The 21,413-nt window shown below is 37.8% G+C and overlaps 1 pseudogene; it reads right to left on the reverse strand.

The window, feature by feature from the left end:
- Positions 1 to 527: 527 nt before the first annotated feature.
- Positions 528 to 21,413, reverse strand: part of LOC103124079 (F-box only protein 8-like) — a 30,712-nt pseudogene continuing 9,826 nt past the window's right edge.

A 21,413-nucleotide genomic window follows, 5' to 3' on the forward strand; every position in this document is an offset into this window, starting at 1 on the left:
ATTTTTCAGGTAAATCTAATGCACAAATACACTATCAGACTATGATATCAGTTTAATATTCTTTTAAACATTTTTTTATTATCTTTACATATAGGATAGAGACAGCCAGAAATTGAAAGCGAAAGGGATGATAGGGAGAGAGACAGAGAGATGCCTGCAACACTGCTTAACTGCTTGTAAAGCTTTCTCCCTGCAGGTGAGGATCAGGGGTTTGAACCCAGATTCTTGTACACTGTAACATGTTTGCTCAGCCAGGTGTGCTACCACTCAGCCCCTGAGTTTAACATTCTTAAGTCGCTGTGTCAGAAAATGGCCCTGCTTTGTGCACAACATGATAAGCAAAATTAGGAAACATTCTGCAAAATCTTTAGTTCGCCAGGAATATTACTAAAAAAAGAAAATTGTAAAAGATTTTAAAAAAGGTTGTACATTAGAGCTTGATTATATACAAAGGCTAGTATGAACTGCACTAATATAACCCCCACCTAAATCCTTCAGTAGTTTAGTTTGAAGTTATAAATTGAGGTCTAGCAACTGTGTTCATATGCAGTCATATGGCCATTAAGGTAGATGTTCTCATGAAAGTTTAATACAAAATCTTCACTAATGTTTTGAGCAGCACTAGTGAGTGTTCTGAATAAATTCCCTTTTTGACATTTTACTCTTCATATGAGTGCTAGTGAAGTTACTGGAAAGAAGGATCAAAGAGTAGCAGAATAAACAGCATCAAAACTAAGGCCAAGTTCTCTCATTAAGTTAGGGTTACAAGCACAAAATCTATGTGAAAACTTTGCTATAAGAGTTTGAAGATATTCTCCATGCTCTTCAGGGGCATGGAAAGGGAAAAAATGTTTTTCTCAGTGCACTGGGTAATAACTGATTTTTAAAATTATTCAATGTTACAAGGTCATCTAAAACATCTCTCATCTAGATAATCATTTTTTTTTTTTTTTACAATTTAGTGTTTTTATACAGAAAATACATTTTGCTATTTCCTTTGGTGAATCATCTAGGGTACTCAGGCCTGGGCAAGTAGAAGATAGGATTCTGTGTTTTCATACTGACAGTTTCATTGTTCCCACTAATGTTTGCAAAGTTTTCTCAAATCTAAAAGTTTTAATGAAACTCTGCTCTGGAAAGACTGACTTTTAGTACATATTTCAGAAACATTGCACAGCTTTTATTCATGCCTTTCTGGCTGGCTTTCTTACTTCCCTCCCTTTCTTTTTTTAATTAATTAATAATTTTGTAGAAAGAGATACAAAGAGAGATCAGAGCACTGCTCAGCTCTGGTTTATAATTGTTCTGAAGGTTGAACCTGAGATATCAGAACCTCATAGATGAAGTCTTTTGCATAACAACTATACTGTCTCCCCAGTCAAATCTGGGAGAAGTGTATTAATATCATTAACTGTAAATTCCACCAATTTGATATGGGCTCTATATTCAGTGCAGCAGTATGTGTAGCCTTTGTATTCTTGTAGGTTTGGCATTTTGTGGTCATAGCTGGGAATGTTCTAGGCTGCATCCAGTGCCACACCGATCTTCCTCTAGTTGGAGAGGATTTTGGTCCAACCTCCCTTCTGAGAATGGGACAATCTCTACCATTGTTGATTCACATTGAGGACAATGTCCTTAACGGGCCCACATAGAGGTCTATTATAAGATGACCTGTGACAGTGGAGAGAGGGATCTATTAGAGGTTTAGGCTCATCATGTCTGTGTGGGAATCCCAGGATTCCCTGACTAGTGCCTGGATAGATGAGGTGGCCTGGTAGTAAGCCAAAGAGCCATCATCAGAATTTTCCAGTCTCTTGTCTTTATGCACTCTTTATAGTCCTTAGTGTGTCTGACAAAATTATCCTCAGAGTAAGTGAGGGAAGTGAAATAGAAAGTAAGTGAGGAGAGTATCTCAGTCTAAGAAGAAACTATTTGATTAAGTACATTATGTTGTCTTTTTTAGGTCTCCCTACTTGCTTGCCACATTTATTGGGTCACTGCAAACTATTATGTACTTTTGCTTTAAGATATATATTTTCCCCTAACGTGCTCTTTCTCTTGTGCCCTGGTACATATCAAGGTGTTGGGGCTTTATTAGGAAGTGCATTAGTGGAAATGGAATTAAGGAGTCCTATGAGGTAGGTAAAGTCTCACCATAGTACTCGAGCTGAAGGGTTGACATTGTAGGCCTGTTGTCTGTGGACACAGTCCATTGTGAAACATGTAGAGGTGGTACTGGATGCATTGATTAGGTTGAAATCAGCAGATGGAGTATCAGTTGGTATGGATCGAGAAAAGCCTTTTGAAAAACAAGCTGTGCCCCAATGGTTCTAAGAACTGGGGGAAAAATGGGTTTTATAAAGTATGGTGAGGGTTCCTTTAGTATTAGGGTTTAATAAGACAATAGATATTTATTTTTATAATGAAGTTATTTGGAAATTTGGTTGACATTGAAAAATCCCATTGTTAGGATTTCCTGTATCATACCAGATCTCATCATGATTTATGTCCTTTACTACTATTTACATATAGCTTTATCCAGTATAGTGACTAGCTATTGCTTCTGGTCTCTCTGGTCTAAGATTATAGTTTATTTAATATTTCAAAATATTATTGGAACTGTATTAACAATTTAACCTACAATTAAACTTAAATCAGGTTATCAATTTGAACCCTTAATTGCTTAGATTAAAGAAATATATTCTCAGAATTGGGGCCTATGCATCAATAAGTTTAAGGTAATCAATCCATTTTCCACTTGTCATATTGATTAAATAGTGAATTATAAGACTGTAAATTAATAAGAGTGTGTTTTAACTGCATTCCCACCACCAAAGTGATGTGTCCCTATCCCTACTCCCTTCTAGTAAAGCTGAAAATCTACTCCCTCCCCAGAGTGTTTTACTTTGGTGCAATACTCCAAACTCAGTCAAATTCTGCTTTGCATTTCCCTTTCTGTTATTTCTCAACTTCTGTTCATTACCAGGATCATCCTATACTCCTCTTTGACTTTCTGACTTATCTCACTTAACATAATTTCTTATACCTCCATCCAAGATGGATCAAACAAGGATGGTTCATTATTTTTAATAGTTGAGTAGTATCCCATGGTGCATATATATCACAATTTTACCAGCCATTTATCTGTTGTTGGGAACTTGGGTTGTTTCCAGGTTTTGGCTATTACAAATTGTACTGCTATAAACATAGGTGTATGCATATAATTTGGGGTGGGTGTGTTTGACTCCTTTGGATATATTCCTGGGAGAGGTATTACTGGGCCATATGGAAGGTCCATTTCTAGCCTTGTGAGGGTTATTTACACTGCTCTCCACAGAGGTTGGACCAATTTACATTTCCACCAGCAGTGCAGAAGGGTTCCTTTGTCCCCACAACCTCTCCAGAATTTGTTGCTGCTGTCATTTTTTTATGTATGACATTCTCCCAAGGGTGAGGTGGTATCTCATTGTTGTCTTTATTTGTATTTCTCTATCAGTGAACTGGAGAAAGTTTTCATTTTTGCTTGACTTTGGTGTACCTTCTGTAGTGAATATTCTGATCGTATCCTCCTCCCACTTTTGAATTGGGTCATTTGCTTGATTGTTGCTAAGTATGGTGAGCTCTTTATATATTTTGGCTATTAGCCTCTTGTCTGATGTGTGGCATCTAAAGATCTTCTCACATTCTGTGAGAGGTCTCTTTGTTTAGGTGATAGTTGCTTTTGCTGTGCAGAGATTTTTCAGTTTGATGTAGGTCTATTGATTTGTTTTTGTTTTAGTCTTCCTTGCAATTGGCTTTGTGTTATCAAAGATACCCTTAAGGCTTAGATGGGAAAGTGTCCCACCATTTTTTTTCCTCTATGTAGTTGATAGTTTCTGGTCTAACACCCAAGAACTTTTTAGTTGCTTCTGGCATACTTGGAATTTCTTCTAGGTTCCTCTCCTGATTCATTGTTGTAGTTGGTTTAATTGTCTTTGATTTCCCCATTTTTGTGGTGTGTTTTGTAGCTTGTGTTCTGGATGTTGCTGTTCAGTTACTGTGTTGTGCAAGGCAAAACCAAAGTCCTCTCACAAATGATATCAGAAATTTCAGCAAATGCAACAAAACTGAAGATTAATTAAACCAGAGAACAGGCAAAATAATAACAATAATAGTAACAACAACAATAATAATAAATAAATAAAAGAGTAAGATTAAAAAGAAGAAAAGTATAAAAAAAGAAACAAACAAAATATCCCAGCTAGACCCATTCAAATTTCTACCACTGAAGAGAACACCATCAACCATCAGTCATGGCAACAAAAGCAACTTCAAAAGCTTAAACAAGTTAGGGAGAAGGAAGGAACAGGATATTAGAAGGTGCACTACACCAGCTTTCTGTCACATATGAAATCATAAGCAGACCTCAGTAAATATAACAAAAATCATAGCAACAATATCACAGATTGGTCAAACCAGACAAAAAAAATCAATAATAAAAGCAACAGAGCAGTTCCAATCCATTGGTTTCCCCCAAATAGAACCAAATCAATCACTTATCTAATATAATAAATACAACAAAGGTGAAAGGATAGATTTATCAAACCTGAGAAAAAAGAAGAAGAAAAAGAGAAATAGCTAAGTAAAAATATGAAAATAAATTGAGGAAGAGGGAATCACAACAACACAGATGCCTCTCACAGGCAAAATTACAAAAAATAAATCTTCAGCCAATATCCAACAATGACCTAGCAAGATAATCAAGTCAGACTAGGGTTATGAAAAAAACACCTCATCCAAGGTGTCCCTTAGTTAAATGGAATGCAGTAGGGCAGCTTTAGATAACTCCCAACTGCTTTCTGACAAAAGGTTCCCCTTTGATGATTTTAACTCCACAGTTAAGTGGGCCAATTACTCTACCCTATTTCCCCAAACAACCTCTGCCTAAGGCTGTGTGTTGGGAGTTGGGTGATTCATGATTTTGCTTCTTTGTCCCTTAAACTCCTTCTTGCTGATTTATAGATGATTTATAATTTTCCACATTTGTTCCTTTTTGACCCCTCCTTTATAGTTTATATCCTACAGGCCTGAAAATCCTGTTTCTGTTTAGAATGTCCAGGGTTTGAATCAATTTTGGGGGAGAATCTGTCTCCTTACTTGTTTCAGGTCTCCATATTGACCTCCCACCACCCACATTCTATAGAGACCTTTGTTTTGGTGCAGTACACCAAATCAAGTTCTCATTTTACTTTATGTTTCCCCTGTGTGTTTTTATTTCTCAACTTCTATTCATGAGTAAGGTCAACCCATAGTCATTTATCTAATTTTGGCTTAACTCACTTAACATGATTCCTTCAGAATCCATCCAAAATGAGGTGAAGAAGACATCTTCATTTTAATAACTGGGTAATATTCATATATATAATATAGTTATATATATATTATAAATTTCTAAGCCACTCATCTGTTGTTGCACATCTAGGTTGCTTCCAATCTGGGGCTATTACAAAGTGTGATACTATGAACATAGGTATAGACATAGCTAATTGGATAATTGTGTATGATTCCTTAGGATATGTTCCCAGAAGAGGAATTGCTGATTCATAAGGTGATCCATTTATAGCCTTCTGAGAGTTCTCCAAATTGCTCTCTACAGAAGTTGGGCAAATTTACATTTCTATCAGCAGTGCAAAAGATTTCCTTCACTGTTACAAACTTTTGTTGTTACTTGCCTTTCTGAGTATAACATTTTCATAGGAGTAAAGTGGCATGTTATTGGATTTATTTGCATTTTTCTGATAATTAATGACTTGGAACATGTGTTTTTTTATGTTTGCTGGTTTTTTAGATGTCTTATTTGGGGGAATATCTAAGCATCTATGTTCATCAGAAATATTGTTCTGAATTTTTATTTTTTGTCATGTCTCTATCTACATTTGGAATCAGAGTGATGTTGGTTTCATAGGAGCTGGAAGGGTGTATTCCAGTGTCCCCAATAGTTTGGAAGAGCTCAAGAATGATGGTCACTAGCTCTCCCTTAAATGTTTTGCAGGATTTATCTGTAAAACCACCTGTGTCTGAACTTTTACTGTTGGGAGGCTTTTGATAGTTGTTTCAATTTCTTTAGCTATGATTGGCCTATTCATATTTTCTAGTTCCTCTTGGTTCAATTTTGGAAGATTATGTTTTTAGGAACTTTTCCATATCTTCCAGGTGGAAGATCCTTTTAAATTTTAGGTTGAAAAGAGTTCTTCCAGTGTTTTCCTCAAACTACATGATAGTCTCTAGTTTAATATCAAAATCTTTGATAAGCTTGACATTTGATTTTGTATATGGTCAAATGTAGTCCAGTTTTATTCTGTGTAGTTCTATCCAGTTTTTCAAAAAAAAAATCACTTGTTGGAAAGACTCCAATTTTCTATGTAATATTATGAGCCTTCTTATTAAAATTTAGAAGTGGGTCCTAGATCAAATCTATGAGATTTACAGTTAACAACATTTATCTAATTTTTCCCATATTTGAGAATTACTCTCTTCCCTGATCCATATTTCTAGTCCTATTAACAATTCTGACACCATCTCCCCAGACAGTACCATTAGCCCACCTGCATGTTAGCTGTCAGGCTCAGGGAAAAATTAGTAAAGTCATCGGTCCCCTGGAATGTAACTAAAATAGACCTCCTAGCTTTTTCCAAAATGGATACCCCAAATCTCATCTGCTATATTCTTACCTTTATGTTCCTAATTATTAAACAATTTGTTCTGCTTTATACCTTAATGCTTTTTCAACCACCAAGTTGGAGATGCTACCGTGACACCAACCTGACTTCGCCGGATAGACAGTGTCCTGGAATCCCACCTCTCCAAAGCCTTGCCACCCTAGGAAAAAATAGAAACAGTTTGGGAGTAAGGATCAACCTGCCAATGCCTATGCTCAGCAAAGAAGAAATTATAGAAGCCAGGCCTTCCATTTTGTGCACCCCATAATGATCCTGGGTTCATACTCCCAGAGGGATTAAAAAACAGGAAAGCTTCCAATGGAGGGGGATGGGATGTGGAAATCTGGTGGTGGGAATTGTGTGAAACTGTATCCCTCTTGTCATATGGTCTTGTTGATCATTATTAAATCAATTAAAAAAGAAAAAAAAACAAGAAATAAAAAAGTAATAAAATGAAAAAAAGAAGAAACACTAGAAGTCTATGGGCTTAGAAAGTCCACAGGACTTTCATTCCAGAGTTGGAATCAGAGGCCACATGCACTGAAAGTATGCACTTCACCTACTGGTCACCTATAATTTTTATCTGTATGTGTTGTTATGCTAAAACTATCTTGTTTAGTTTTATTTACTTTTGTAACAATAGAAAATATAAATTATTGCATTTCTTATACGTATGAAATCTGAGTTAGAAAAATGAAATTTACTAAAAAATAATTCACATAATTAGTGTAAATTTAGAACTAGAATTATTTTTAACTTTAAAAATGTGTTACTTTAAGTAGCTCTATGTTGCAATGGATAATGCATTGGACTTCTAAAACTGTTTTTGACAGAACAAAGACATATTTTTAGTGATTCTGAGAATAAATAATACAGTAGAAAAAATGTCATATAAATATTTTATATAGCACAGGATACCTCATATCTAAATGAAGATGGGGGCCAGATGACAGTTAAGGGCACATAGTACTAAGTTCAAGGACCTGGGTTTGAGACCCCCCCCATTAGCACCCCACTTACAGGGGGACGCTTCACAGGTTGTGAAGCAGGTCTGCAAGTTTGTCTTTTTTTCTCTCCCTCTTAATCGCCTTCCCTTTCTTTATTTCTTTATATCCTATCAAATAAAATGAAAAAAAAATGGCCACCAAGTTCAGTGCACTCATAGTGCTGTCTGGCACCGAGCCCCAGTGATAATTCTAGAGGCAATAGAAGGAGGAAGAGGAGGAGAAAAAAAGAACTGGCCAAATCTAAGTAATTCCACACCAAGTGGAAAAAAGTAACAAACTATATTGGTAAGGGGGTTAAAAGAAAATAAGGATTATTTTAGTAAATTATCTTTGTATATAAAAAGCAAACAAATATTTGGTGGTGTCTGACTCTGTAAGAAAGCCATGATCTACACACCTGTTATTTTCATGATTACTATTAAGGGAACATTTGTATTTGCTGTGAAATTTCAGCCCAAAATATATTTTTATTCAGAGAATGCCTCCTTCCTCTTGATAATGGTTGCTAGTTGTAGTGGAGGAGATGGGGAAGATACAAAAAGACTAGTACCCACACCTTCAGTATGCCTAAGACTTTCTTCCACCCACACTCTTCCTACAGTAGGTGATGGGGAAGGGTGAAAAGTCCAGGACTCAAAACTTCTAGCCATAAGGTCAATGGCCCTCCTTTTAGAACAGAGTAATTAATGGGCCTCAATTCCCTCTCCATTAATACAGAGGGTAAGGTCTTTGGGGAGAGGAGCGGTGGCCTTTTGGATCTCTTCTGTGGTGAATATTCTGTCCAAGTCCTCCCCCCATTTTTGGATGGGGTTCTTTGTTGTCTTGTTGTTGAGTCTAGCAAGCTCTTTATATATGTTGGTTATTAAACTCTTATCTGATGTATGGCATGTAAAGATCTTCTCCCATTCTGTGAGGGGTCTCTTGGTTTGGGTAGTGGTTTCTTTTGCTGTTTGGGTAGTGGTTTCTTTTGCTGTGAAGAAGCTTTTTAATTTGATGTAGTCCCAGAGGTTTATACTTGCCTTAGTCTTCTTTGTAATTGGATTTGTTTCATTGAAAATGTCTTTAAAATTTATGCAGAAAAGAGTTCTGCCAATATTTTCCTCTAAGTATTTGATAGTTTGTGGTCTAACATCCAAGTCCTTGATCCACTTGGAATTTACTTTTGTATTTGGTGAAATATAGTGATTCAGTTTCATTCTTCTGCATGTTTCAACCCACTGTTTCTAACACCATTTGTTGAAGAGACTCTGCTTTCCCCATGTAATAGTCTGGGCACCTTTGTCAAAGATTAGATGTCCATAGGTGTGGGGCCTCATTCCTGGGCTCTCAATTCTATTCCACTGGTCAGTGTGTCTATTCATTTTCCAGTACCAAGCAGTTTTGATGACAATGGCCCTATAATACAGTTTGAGGTCTGGGAGTGTGATGCCTCTGGTTCTGTTCTTTTTTCTCAAGATTGTTTTGGCAATTCTAGGTCTTTTCTGGTTCCAGATGAACATTTGAAGCATTTTTTCTATTTTCCAAAAAAAAATGTGCTTGGGATCTTGATGTGGATAGCATTAAATTTGTAGATGGCTCTGGGTAATATATTCATTATGATGATGTTAATTCTTCCAACCCATGAACATGGAATACCTTTCCACTTCTTTGTGTCTTTTTCAATTTCTTTGAGTAGTGACTATAATTTTCAGTATACAAGTCTTTCACTTCCTTGGTTAGATTTACTCCTAGATATTTTATTGTTTTTGTTGCTATAGTAAAATGAATTGATTTCTGGATTTCAGTTTCTCCTTAGTGTTTGCATAGAGGAATGCCACTGACTTTTGAATGTTAATTTTATAGCCTGACACCTTACTGTATTGCCTGATGATTTACAAAAGCTTCTTGCTGGATTCCTTAGGTTTTTACATGTATACTATCATGTCATCTGCAAATAAGGAGAGTTTGACTTCTTCTCTTCCAATCTGTATCCCTTGAATTCCTTGCTCCTGCCTGATTGCTATGGCAAGAACTTCCAACACGATGTTGAATAATAATGGTGATAGAGGGCATCCCTGTCTAGTACCTGATCTGAGTGGAAATGCTTCCAGTTTTTCACCATTGAGTATGATGTTGGCTGTAGGTTTGCTATATATAGACTCCACTATCTTCAGGAATTTTCCGTCTATTCCCATTTTTTGTAGTGTTTTGATTATAAAGGGATGTTGTATTTTGTCAAAGGCTTTCTCTGCATCTATTGATATGACTATGTGGTTTTTGGTCTTGCTTTTGCTGATGTGGTGGATCACATTAATTGATTTATGTATATTAAACCAACCTTGCATGCCTGGGATAAACCCCACTTGGTCATGATGAACAATCTTTTTGATATACTGCTGTATCCAGTTGGCTGGAATTTTGTTCAATATTTTTGCATCTATGTTCATCAGAGATATTGGTCTGTAGTTTTCTTTTTTGGTTCTGTCCCTGTCTGCTTTTGGTATCAGGGTGATGTTGGCTTCGTAGAAGCTGGCAGGGAATATTCCAGTGTCTTCAATCTTCTGGAAGACTTTTAAAATTAATGGTATTAGTTCTTCTTTGAAGGTTTTGTAGAATTCATTTGTAAAACCATCTGGTCCAGGACTTTTATTTTTGGGGAGATTTTGGATAACTGTTTCAATTTCATTAGCTGTGATGGGCCTGTTCATGTTATCTACTTCCTCTTTACTTAGTTTTGGAAGTTGGTAGGTATCTAGGAAATCGTCCATTTCTTCCAGGTTCTCTCGCTTGGTGGCATATAGTTGTTCATAGTAGCCTCACATGATATGTTGAATTTCTGCAGTGTCTGTTGTGATTACTCCTCTTTCATTTATTATCCGATTTATTTGGGTCTTCTCCCTTTTTTGTTTTGTGAGTCTGGCTAAAGGTTTGTCGATTTTGTTTATTCTTTCGAAGAACCAACATTTACTTTTGTTGATCTTTTGTATGGTTTTCCTATTCTCAATGTTATTTATTTCTGCCCTAACTTTAGTGATTTCTGTCCTTCTGGTTGCTTTAGGGTTCCTTTGTTGTTCTTCTAGGTCTTTAAGATGTGCAATCAGGCTGTTTATTTGTGATTTTTCTTGTTTCCTAATGTGTGCTTGTATAGCTATAAACTTCCCTCTTAGGACTGCTTTAGCTGTGTCCCAAATGTTTTGATAGCTTGTGTCTTCATTTTCATTGAATCTCGAAAAATTTTGATTTCTTCCTTGATTTCCTCTTTGACCCAGAAGTTGTTAAGAAGTGTACTGTTGAGCTTCCACATTTCGGCACTATTACTAATCTTTTGTTGATTGTTAAGTGTTAGTTTAATTCCACTGTGGTCTGAGAAGATGCTTGGGATGATTTCAATGGTCTTGAATTGGCTGATGCTGTCTTTGTGGCCTAACATATAGTCTATCCTTGAGAATGACCCATATGGATTTGAGTAAAATGTGTATTCCAGTTTCTTGGGATGAATGACTTTGAAAATGTCCAATAGTTCTAGTTTATCTGTCTCTTCATTTAGCTCCCTTATGTCTTTATTGATTTTCTGCCTGAATGATCTGTCAAAGTGAGAGAGTGGGGTGTTGAAGTCCCCTACTATGATTGTGTTACTGTTAATATATTGCTGTAGCTCTTTCAGTAGATGTTTGATGTATTTAGATGGCTTCTCATTGGGTGCATAGACGTTAATAATTGTTAAGTCCTCTTGATTGACTGATCCTCTGAGCATTAAGTAGACTCCATTCCTATATTTTTTAATTTTATGTATTTTAAAGTCTATCATGTCAGATATAAGAATAGCTGTTCCTGTCCCTTTTTGTGGGCCATTGGCTTGTATGATAGTTTTCCATCCTTTCACTTTAAGTCTGTGTTTGTCTTGTTGAGTTAGGTGGGTTTCCTGTAGACAGCATATTGTTGGGTTGTATTTTCAGATCCATCTTCCTACTCTGTGTCTTTTAATAGGTGAATTCAGGCCATTGACATTTACTGATATCAAAGATTGAACATATTTCATCACCATTCTTGTAGAGTTTTAGAGTGTTTTGATATATGTCCTATTTGTGGTGGTCTGATTGTTTATAGGAGACCTTTCAGAACTTCTTTCAGGGCAGGCTTGGTGATGGTTGATTCCTTAAACTGTTGTTTGTCTGAGAAGGTTTTGATGCCTCCATCTAGTCTGAATGACAGTCTAGCAGGATATAGTATTCTTGGCTGAAAGCCTTTCTCATTGAGCACTCGATAGATATCTTGCCATTCTCTTCTGGCCTGTAGTGTTTGTATGGAGAAGTCTGCTGCTAATCTTATGGGTTTTCCTTTGTAGGTGACTCTTTGTTTTTCTCTTGCAGCCTTCAGGATCCTTTATCCTTATTCCTTTCCATTCTAAGTATAATATGTCTTGATGTCTTTAGGTCTGGGTTAATTCTGTTTGGGACCCTCTGGGATTCTTGAATCTTTATGTCTTTGATATTGTCTAGACTAGAGAAGTTTTCAGCCATTATGGCCTGGAAAATGCTTTCTTCCTCTCCTTCTCTTTCTTCCTCTGGCATGCCAATAATGCGTATATTGTTTCTTTTGAAGTCATCCCATAGAACTCTGTTGTTGTTTTCAGCATCTATTAATCTCTTTTTGAGATCTCTTACTTATTTTTTGGTTGTCTCTAATTCATCCTCAATCTTACTAATTCTGTTTTCAGCCTCATAGATTCTATTCTCTCTGCCCTCTACTGTTTTCTGGAGTTCATCTATTTTGTTGCCCTGCTCTGATATTGTTTTAGCTTGTTCAGCTAGTTGCCTTCTTAGCTCAGCGATTTCAGCTTTCAGCTCTCTAATAACCATGAGATAATTAGTATTTTCTTCCATATTCTCATTTGTTGTTCCTGTATTTCTGATTACAATTTTTTCAAACTCTTTACTCACTCCTGTGATTATTTCCTTAGCTAATGTTTGTATGTTGAACTCGTTATTTTGTGCTTCACCCTCTGGAGGACTTTTAGCTGGACTCTTGTCCTGGTTCGATTCTCCGATATCTTTTCTTGTTGTTTTAACCATTTTATATATTATGTTATGAGTTCCCTTTATCAGTACTTTTCAAATTATTGATCACTATTACCTGGATTTACTTGTGTCTAAGTAAGTTAATTAAAGGGTTCACAGTGGTGGAAGTTAACAGTTGTTTCAATCCCTGAGTTGGAGCTCAGTGGTTTAAAAGCCTCTTTTTTTTCTTCCCTGTAGGCTATGGGAGCCTGAGGGCTTTTAAACTACAAGTAGGCTTCTTAGCTTAATCACTGACTCCTGACCAAGAGATAAAGCAGGGTGTGGCAGAGATAATCCAGTGGTTATGCAAAGAGACTTTCACAGCCCCTCAGCTATGCCACCGAGGTATAGGTCTTCTCCTGAGTTTCCTGGTTAGATCTCTGTTCCCTGGTGTCCCTCCCTGTCGCTGCTCCAGATTCTGAGGGAAGTAGCAATGGAGACTCAATGGAGAGTTGCGCTTAGTGAGTCTCTGGGGAGTCCTCTACTCCCTTAAGTTGTCACCTTGTTGGTGGAGCAGACTGGAGGTGGTGTCTCAACAGATAAACTGCTGAACTGTTAGCAGTCACTTAATCTCTCTTTAGGCTCCTCTCTCCTCTCTGTCACCAGCCACACGTGTTTGTACTCACTGGTAATTTACTGGGTTCCTGTGGTCATTCTAGTCCTGTCTTGTTTCAGTTCCAGGTGGTCTCCTTTGGTATTTCTAGTTGATCCTGGAGAGGAGAGGAGAGGAGAGGAGAGGAGAAGAGAGGAGAGGAGAGAAAGCGATCTGCTGCTCATAGCTCCGCCTCCGGAAGTCAAATCCCCCCGAGCAGTGGCATTCTGAGTCTCTGAAAGGCTCCCTTTTGTTTCCAGATTGATAGAACGCCTTCTGGATTTCTACACACTTCCTAGAGCCTAAACTTCTCATCTCAGTTCAAACCCAGTGCCTTTGGAGTTTGACTTCAAGTTCTCTATGTTTAGATATCCTTAATACACTCTGCTACAAAAAGAACATCTTTCACTTAGTTATTATTTCCTTTTTTTTTTTTCAGAAGGAAGGTGAGGATTCAAATAGCATTTATACGTCTGCTATTTTTGAGATGTTTTAAGTTCAAAATAATCTTGGTGCCAACTAGTATATTTTAGGTAACATGTTCTTCCCATATTTAATGGAGAGGAAAAGTCTTCATATGTGATGGAAGACAGCCCCTGATCCCTACAGATCTTGATACCAGAATTAGGAATCCTCATTTCTATCCCCTAGCCAGTAGAGCTCCTGACTTTGGAATTAGGAAGTATCCATTATAGTTCCTGGCCATGAGAGCATAGAATTTCAACATAGCATGTGGTTGATTTTCCTGAAGCTACTTAGCATAAGGAGACCATGCCTGGATTTGTCTAAGGGAATTGCCTTCCCTCCCCTACCTGCTCCAAGCCCTAGCCCCAGCTTGCCCCCTCATAGGGTAAATAACCCTGTTTCTGTAAGGGACTGTGCTGATCTAGACTCTCTTGTTCCTGGCCCCTCTCAAGTACATTTCAATAAACTTGCCTTGGCTTCCATAGATACCTGTCTTGCTTCCTCTGAGCTCTGACCATCAATTTTCTATCATGTGACCTGTGGACATTTGTGAGCAATGTAACCAGATACCCACAACTGACCATTAAAGGATTCCCAGGCAGAGAATCAAGACACACTGAGGATCTAATGCAGGAAGCTGTATTTATTCTGTCTGCATATCCAGCAAGACACATGTCCACAGAAGACTGGCCCTTGAGTACAAAGGCACTTTTCAGACTTTTCCTCTGAGTTCTGAATTTTCTGTTTTGTCCCTCTCCTCAGCTCAGCTATAACGAACTCAGCCGGCTCTTACTGTCTTATCTGGAAATTCTCTGGGTTCCCTGAGCCCCACTTAGGTTACATTTGCTCACATATATTTCCTTGACTTCAGTGCTTTATTAATTGTGAGATAAAGTTCTGCTTTGACTGTCTGACTATTAAAAAAAAAGTTACCAACTTTCCCATAGTTACAGCAACAAGTTGAACAGATGACTTTTTCTTTTCTGTATACAGAGAACACAATTTTTTTTTTTCCTTTATGGGGGCCAGATTCATGGTTTACAGTCAACTGTAAAATGCAGTAGTTGGGGCATGTATAACATTTCTCAGTTTCCCACATAACACTCTAACCCCCTACCTAGGTCCTTCTCCATCATCATGTCCCAGGACCTGAACACTCCCCTTCTACCCTAGAGTTCTTTATTTTGGTGCAATGCACCAACTCTAGTCCAAGATCATCATACTCTTGGGCAGAAGGAGAAGATTCTAAGGCCTCTTGGATGACAGCAGGAGAAAGCCCTGGATATGCTGGGAGGAGGGAAATATGGCCTCCAACTGTTTTTCTTTAACTAGGTGAAGCCCTGCTTCTCTCTTTATTTTAAATATAATTTTATTTAATTATTATTGGATATAAACAGAAATAAATTGAGAGGGGTGAGGAGAGACAGAGAGAAAGAGAGACACTTACAGCACTTGCTTTAACACTCATGAAGTTTTCCCCCTGCAGGTGGGGACCAAGGGATTGAACCTGGGTCCTTGTACACTCTAATGAGTACACTCAACCCAGTGCACCACTGTCTGGCCCTCCTGCTTCTTCACTCTTTAGAAGTTAACCCTTGATAGCTTCGTGACCATTATGATTGAGAGATGTTTCTAAAATAATACCACTTAGGTTTTGGAAGGATTAATCAGCATTCTCCTCCTCAGCTCTGGACCTTCATAGTTGATGCCCGGATTTTGATAAACACATGAAATTGGCAGATTTCTGTCTGTGAAGCTGGTGAATGTTTGTTCCCAGAAGCTAAATATTAAGCTCAACATGATTGATTTTGTTATTTTCAAGTCTACTCATTCCAGATTTATTAGTTAATATTTATAATTGATGTACATAATATAATTAAATATATTATCAATCCAATTATGACTGGCAGAAAGAGTTGTCTTCATAAAATTAGTTGTGTGATTTCAACTATAAGCTACACAAATCACTAAAAATTTACTAATTAAGTGGAAACTAAAAAAAACTATGGAAGACTGACTATTTTCTAACAACAGAAATGCTTTACACAAAGATAACTTTATGAATAGTTTATATCTTTGCATTTAAAATAACTTGATAAAATTGTACAGAATTAACTGTGGTTGAATACTCTCTATGCTGGGATGGAGACTTCAAATTTACCAGATTTTTCTCAAACTCAAAATCTTGACCCTTTATTAAAAACAGGTCAATAACAGAGAGAGAGAGAGAGAGAGGACAAATAAATAAAAAAATACAAAAAGAGAGTTTCATAAAAAATATCTTTTTTCATGACAGTGCTACCAAATATTTGCGTGTATATATATTCATGTGGCAAACTTAATGATGAAAAACAAAAGTCTTGTGTTATAGTTTTATATTATTTATAAATAGCACAGAAATATATTTCTCTGAGGTAAATGTTCATTTCAAAATATTTGCCCTTTACTAATTTGAGACTGAAGCTTTTCCTACTTATTAAAGATGATCATGCATTTTATTTTCAAATTTGAATTGTCCATTTGTTATTTTGTAAAATCCCCTTTCCTTCTCTTTTTCATTTTGTCATTATCTGAACTCTAGCTCAGGAATGCATTAAGAGTCTCCTTGCAAGTAGACCTACTTTTCACAGGATTATCCTATCCCCCCACCCCATTTTTCCAGCTTTAAAATGTCTTGAGAACTTCAACTTTTTCTTTTTATAGTATCCAGATGGCATTTCTTTTTCTTATGAATGCATCATTTTTACCTTTTTGTTTAAAATATCCTCCTTGGGGTCCTCAACTTCACTGATTTCTCTTACAAGGTATGCTGACCTCAATTCCATCCATTTTCTCCCTTCAGGGCAGAACCTCTAGCTCTTTGTGTGTTTATTTCCTCCCCTGTTGAGCCAATGCTCTCCAGGCTTCTTCATTTTCAAATTCAAGCCTAGGTTCCTATTTATTTTGGGGCTTTCAAGCTACTGACAATATTTTTGTGGATTTTAGTCATAGTTTCTTTTTTCGTTACATATCAATCTTTTTTCACTTTTTCCTTTTTTTTAAATTTCCTTAATCTTTGTCAGCTCTGCTTATTTTTCTGTTGTTGCATTTAAATCTGAAAATAGAACTTTGAGTACCAGGTGGTGGCGTATCTCATTGATCTATGTTATGATTCTCAAGGACTTGAGTTAGAACCTCTGGTTCCATCTACATAAGGAAAGCTTTGCAAGTGGTAAAGCAGTACTGTGGGTGTCTCTCTCCCTCTCTCCCTCTCTGTCTCCCCCTTTCCTCTCGATTTATGGCTGTCTCTATCAAATAAATAAATAAAAATAATGAAAATAGAACCTTGGATACCAGGTGGTTTTGCACCTGGTTAAGTGCACATGTTACCATGCAGAGCTACCCACATTCAAATCCCTGGGGCCCACCTGCACAGTACTTCTCTGTCTCTGTCTCTGTCTCTTTCTCATTTTCTTTTTTTTTAAATTTTTTATTTATAAAAAGGAAACATTGACAAAACCATAGAATAAGATGGGTACAGCTTAGCACAATTCCCACCACCAGACCTCAGTATACCATACCCTCCACTGATAGCTTTCCTATTCTTTAACCCTCTGGGAGTATGGACCCAAGATCATTGTGGGATGCAGAAGGTGGAAGGTCTGGCATCAGTAATTGCTTCCCAGCTGAACATGGGCATTGACAGGTCTATCCATGCTCCCAGCCTGTCTCTCTCTTTCCCTAATGGGGAAGGGATCTGGGGAAGCAGAGATCCAAGGCACATTGGTGGGGTTATCTTCCCAGAGAAGTCTGTTCACATCCTGCTAGCATCTGGAACCCAGTGGCTTAAAAGAGAGTTAATATACAAAGACAAATTGTTGAACAATCTTGGACCTAAAGGCTGGAATAGTGCAGATGAAGTGTTGGGGGTTCCTCTATCTTCCTTCTCAATCCCTCTCTGTCCTATCAAATTAAATAAAGTTTTTATTTTTTATGAGAGAATTGAACCTTCAGAGATCTTTACGTGCAGATTTGCCTCTTGCTGAAGTGACTGTTTATCTTGCTCCTTACTGATTGGTTCTTTTCTCTGTATAGTAACATAATCTTCTCTGTATGTGTTTTCAGTTCATTTCTTCCAGAGATATTAAACATCTGTTCCAGAGTAGATATTAGAAATGCTTTTTTCAATATTGTCCTTGGAACACACACACACACACACACACACACACACACACACACACACACACACACACACACTGGGCTTTACAGTAGTCCAAGTAAGTTATTATGAGGTAGAAGTTGCCCCTAACTGCTGCACAACTGCTGTCAACATTTTGTCAAGAGCAGAAAGAGTCCAAAATCACAAAATAAGTGTGTCTTGAATGTCTGAACAAATTCCAAGTAAAGTAATGGGGGCTCTTGGGGGCGGAGGTGACTCAGAAGGTTGAGTTCCTGTTGTGATTGTATGAGGCTCTGTTTTCTTTCACTTTATTTCTTGTAACATACTTAAGTACATATTTTTCCCTTGAAACTTTTTATTTATTTATTTATTTATTTGATAGGAACAGTCAGAGATTGAGAGAGATTGTGGGGGAGCAGAGAGGGAGAGTAACAGAGGGACACATATCGCCCTACTTCACCAATTGTGAAGCTTTCCTCCTACAGTTGAAGACCAGGGGCTTGAACCCCATCCCTTGTGCACTGAAATGTGAGTGCTTAACCAGGTGTGCTACCGCTGGGCTCAAAGTACATCTTTAAAAGTATAGCACTGGGCAGAGGGTAGATAGCATAAAGGTTATGCAAACAGACTCTCATGCCGGAGGCTCCATAGTCCCAAGTTCAATTCTCCAAACCACCATAAACAAAAGCTGAACAGTGCTCTAGTTAAAATAAATAAATAAATAAATAAAATAATAATAATAATAATAAATAAAAGCAAAAGTATAGCACTAACTAGAAAAACTCAAATACATACATTTTATCCTCAATTTCAAATTGATTTGCAGGGACTATAAGTAAATTTAAAGAACAGAAGTGCCCTAATGAAGATTTAATGAACCAATATGTTATTCAAGACATCCGTATTATTATCTGATAGATAGCAGTGCACAGTTGTTACTCAAATTTAGTATTTTAATATTCTTAGTCAGACATTTAATTGTGTTTTTTTTCTATGAAGGTTATTGCTGGGACTGGTATCAGCACTATGGATATACCACTCCTGACAGTCCTGTGTTTTCTTCTTCTCCTCCCCCTCCTCCTTCTCCTTCTGCCTCTCCTCCTCCTCTTCCTCCTCCTCCTCTTCCTCCTCCTCCTCCTCCTTCTTTTCTATTTTATTTAATAGGACAGAAGAAACTGAGTGGGTGTGGGGAGACAAGGAAAGAGTAAGACAGACACCTGCAGACCTTCTTCATTGCTCCTGAAAAGGGGTGTGTGTGTGTATGTGTGTGTGTGTGTGTGTGTGTGTGTGTGCATTCCATGGTCTTTACTCTTAGTACTGTGTGTGATCAACAGGGTGTGACACTGCTGGGTCTCTGGCATATTTTCATGAAGTTTGAATAAGAAACAAAGAAACAAAAAATGGTTAAATGAATGAGTATGAATCTAAGAATAGACTGTGTCCTGAGACTTCACATGTGGAATGACAACCCTTCAGCTTCATTACTCGGGTGAGACCTTTCCTTTCATAGCATTCTCTAATTCCATCCCAGGTGGATCACTTTCTAACAAAGTCCCAAAACCTAGATATAGACCAGGTTCTGTGAGAGAGAGCATATGTTCATAAACATATCCATAAACTAGTATCCATAAACTAGTGCAAAATATACACCTGAAAGCAGAGGTACACTAGAGTTTGCAGTGAGTACCCCCAAACACTTCATCTCCACTATTCCAAGCTTTGGTCCATGATTGCTGAACAATTTATTTGGCTTTGTATGTTAACTTTCTTTTCAGCCACCAGGTTCCAGATGCCATCAGGACGCTGGCCAGGCTTCCCTGGACTGAAGACCCCACCAATGTGTCCTGGAGCTCAGCTTCTCCAGAGACCCACCCTACTAGGGAAAGAGAGAGGCAGACTGGGAGTATGGACTGACCAGTCAATGTCCACGTATAGCGGGGAAGCAATTACAGAAGCCAGAAATCCCACCTTCTGCAACCCACAATGACCCTGGGTCCATGCTCCCAGAGGGATAGAGAATGGGAAAGCTATCAGGGCAGGGGATGGGATATGGAGATTGGGTGGTGGGAACTATGTGGAGTTGTACCCCTCCTACCCTATGGTTTTGTTAATTTATCCTTTCTTTTTTTTTTTTTTGAATAGGAGAAGAATTTATTTTATTTTATTTATTTATTTATTTTTATTTAAGAAAGGACAAATCAACAAAACCATAGGGTAGGAGGGATACAATTCCACACAATTCCCACCACCCAATCTCCATATCCCACCCCCTCCCCTGATATCTCTCCCATTCTCCATCCCCCTGGGAGCATGGGCCCAGGGTCATTGTGGGTTGCAGAAGGTGGAAGGTCTGGCTTCTGTAATTGCTTCCCCGCTGAACATGGACGTTGACTGGTCGGTCCATACTCCCAGTCTGCCTCTCTCTTTCCCTAGTAGGGTGGGTCTCTGGGGAAGCGGAGCTCTAGGACACACTGGTGGGGTCTTCAGTCCAGGGAAGCCTGGCCGGCATCCTGATGACATCTGGAACCTGGTGACTGAGAAGAGAGTTAATATACTAAGCCAAATAAATTGTTGAGCAATCATGGACCCAAAGCTTGGAATAGTGGAGAGGAGTGTTAGGGGGGTACTCACTGGAAACTCCAGTGCACCTCTGCTTTCAGGTACATACTTTGTGGTAGTTTATGGATACGTGTGAAGATATGCTCTCTCTCACAGAAACTGGTGTATATCTTGTTTTGGGACTTTGTTAGAAAGTGAACCACCTGGGATGGAATTAGAGTATACTATGAAAGGAAAGGTCTCACCCGAGTAATAAAGCTGAAGGGTTGTTTTGTTAATTTATCCTTTCTTAAATAAAAAATAAATTTTAAAAAAAGAATACATATTTTTGGGATAGATAAAAACAAAACATATGAAATTATTTCTGTGAGAAAAGTAGTTTTCCTAATCTCTCTCCTTTCTTCCTTATGGTTTCCCATTTGCATCAAAATCCAATGCCTCCACACAGTTTAAGAAGAGTTTGTAAAATGAAAAGCCTTCTTACTGAATGGAAGAAAATATTTGCATACTGTGGCTCAAAAGGTTGATATTCAAGATATATACAAAGTTAACATAACTTAGCAACACCAAAACATGACCTTATAACAGTGAGAAAGAGCAGCTGAAAAGACACTTCACCAAAAATACAGGGAGGTAGGTGACCAAATCGACATATATCCATCATCACATGTTATTAGAAAATATAAATCATGATTCTGGGTGCATCTGGGTGATGGAGACTTGTCTCAAGTGGCCTCCCCCAGGGCTCTGTTCTACACTATTCAATATTTACATCAATGACCTCCCAGAAACTTCTTCAAGGAAGTTCATCTACGCCAATGACATCTGCTGTGCAACTCAGGCATCCAAGTTTGACATTCTCAAGGAAACACTCACGAAAGACATGTCTCTGATATC

Source organism: Erinaceus europaeus, chromosome 3, assembly GCF_950295315.1.
Source record: "Erinaceus europaeus chromosome 3, mEriEur2.1, whole genome shotgun sequence".
Lineage (NCBI taxonomy): Eukaryota > Metazoa > Chordata > Mammalia > Eulipotyphla > Erinaceidae > Erinaceus > Erinaceus europaeus.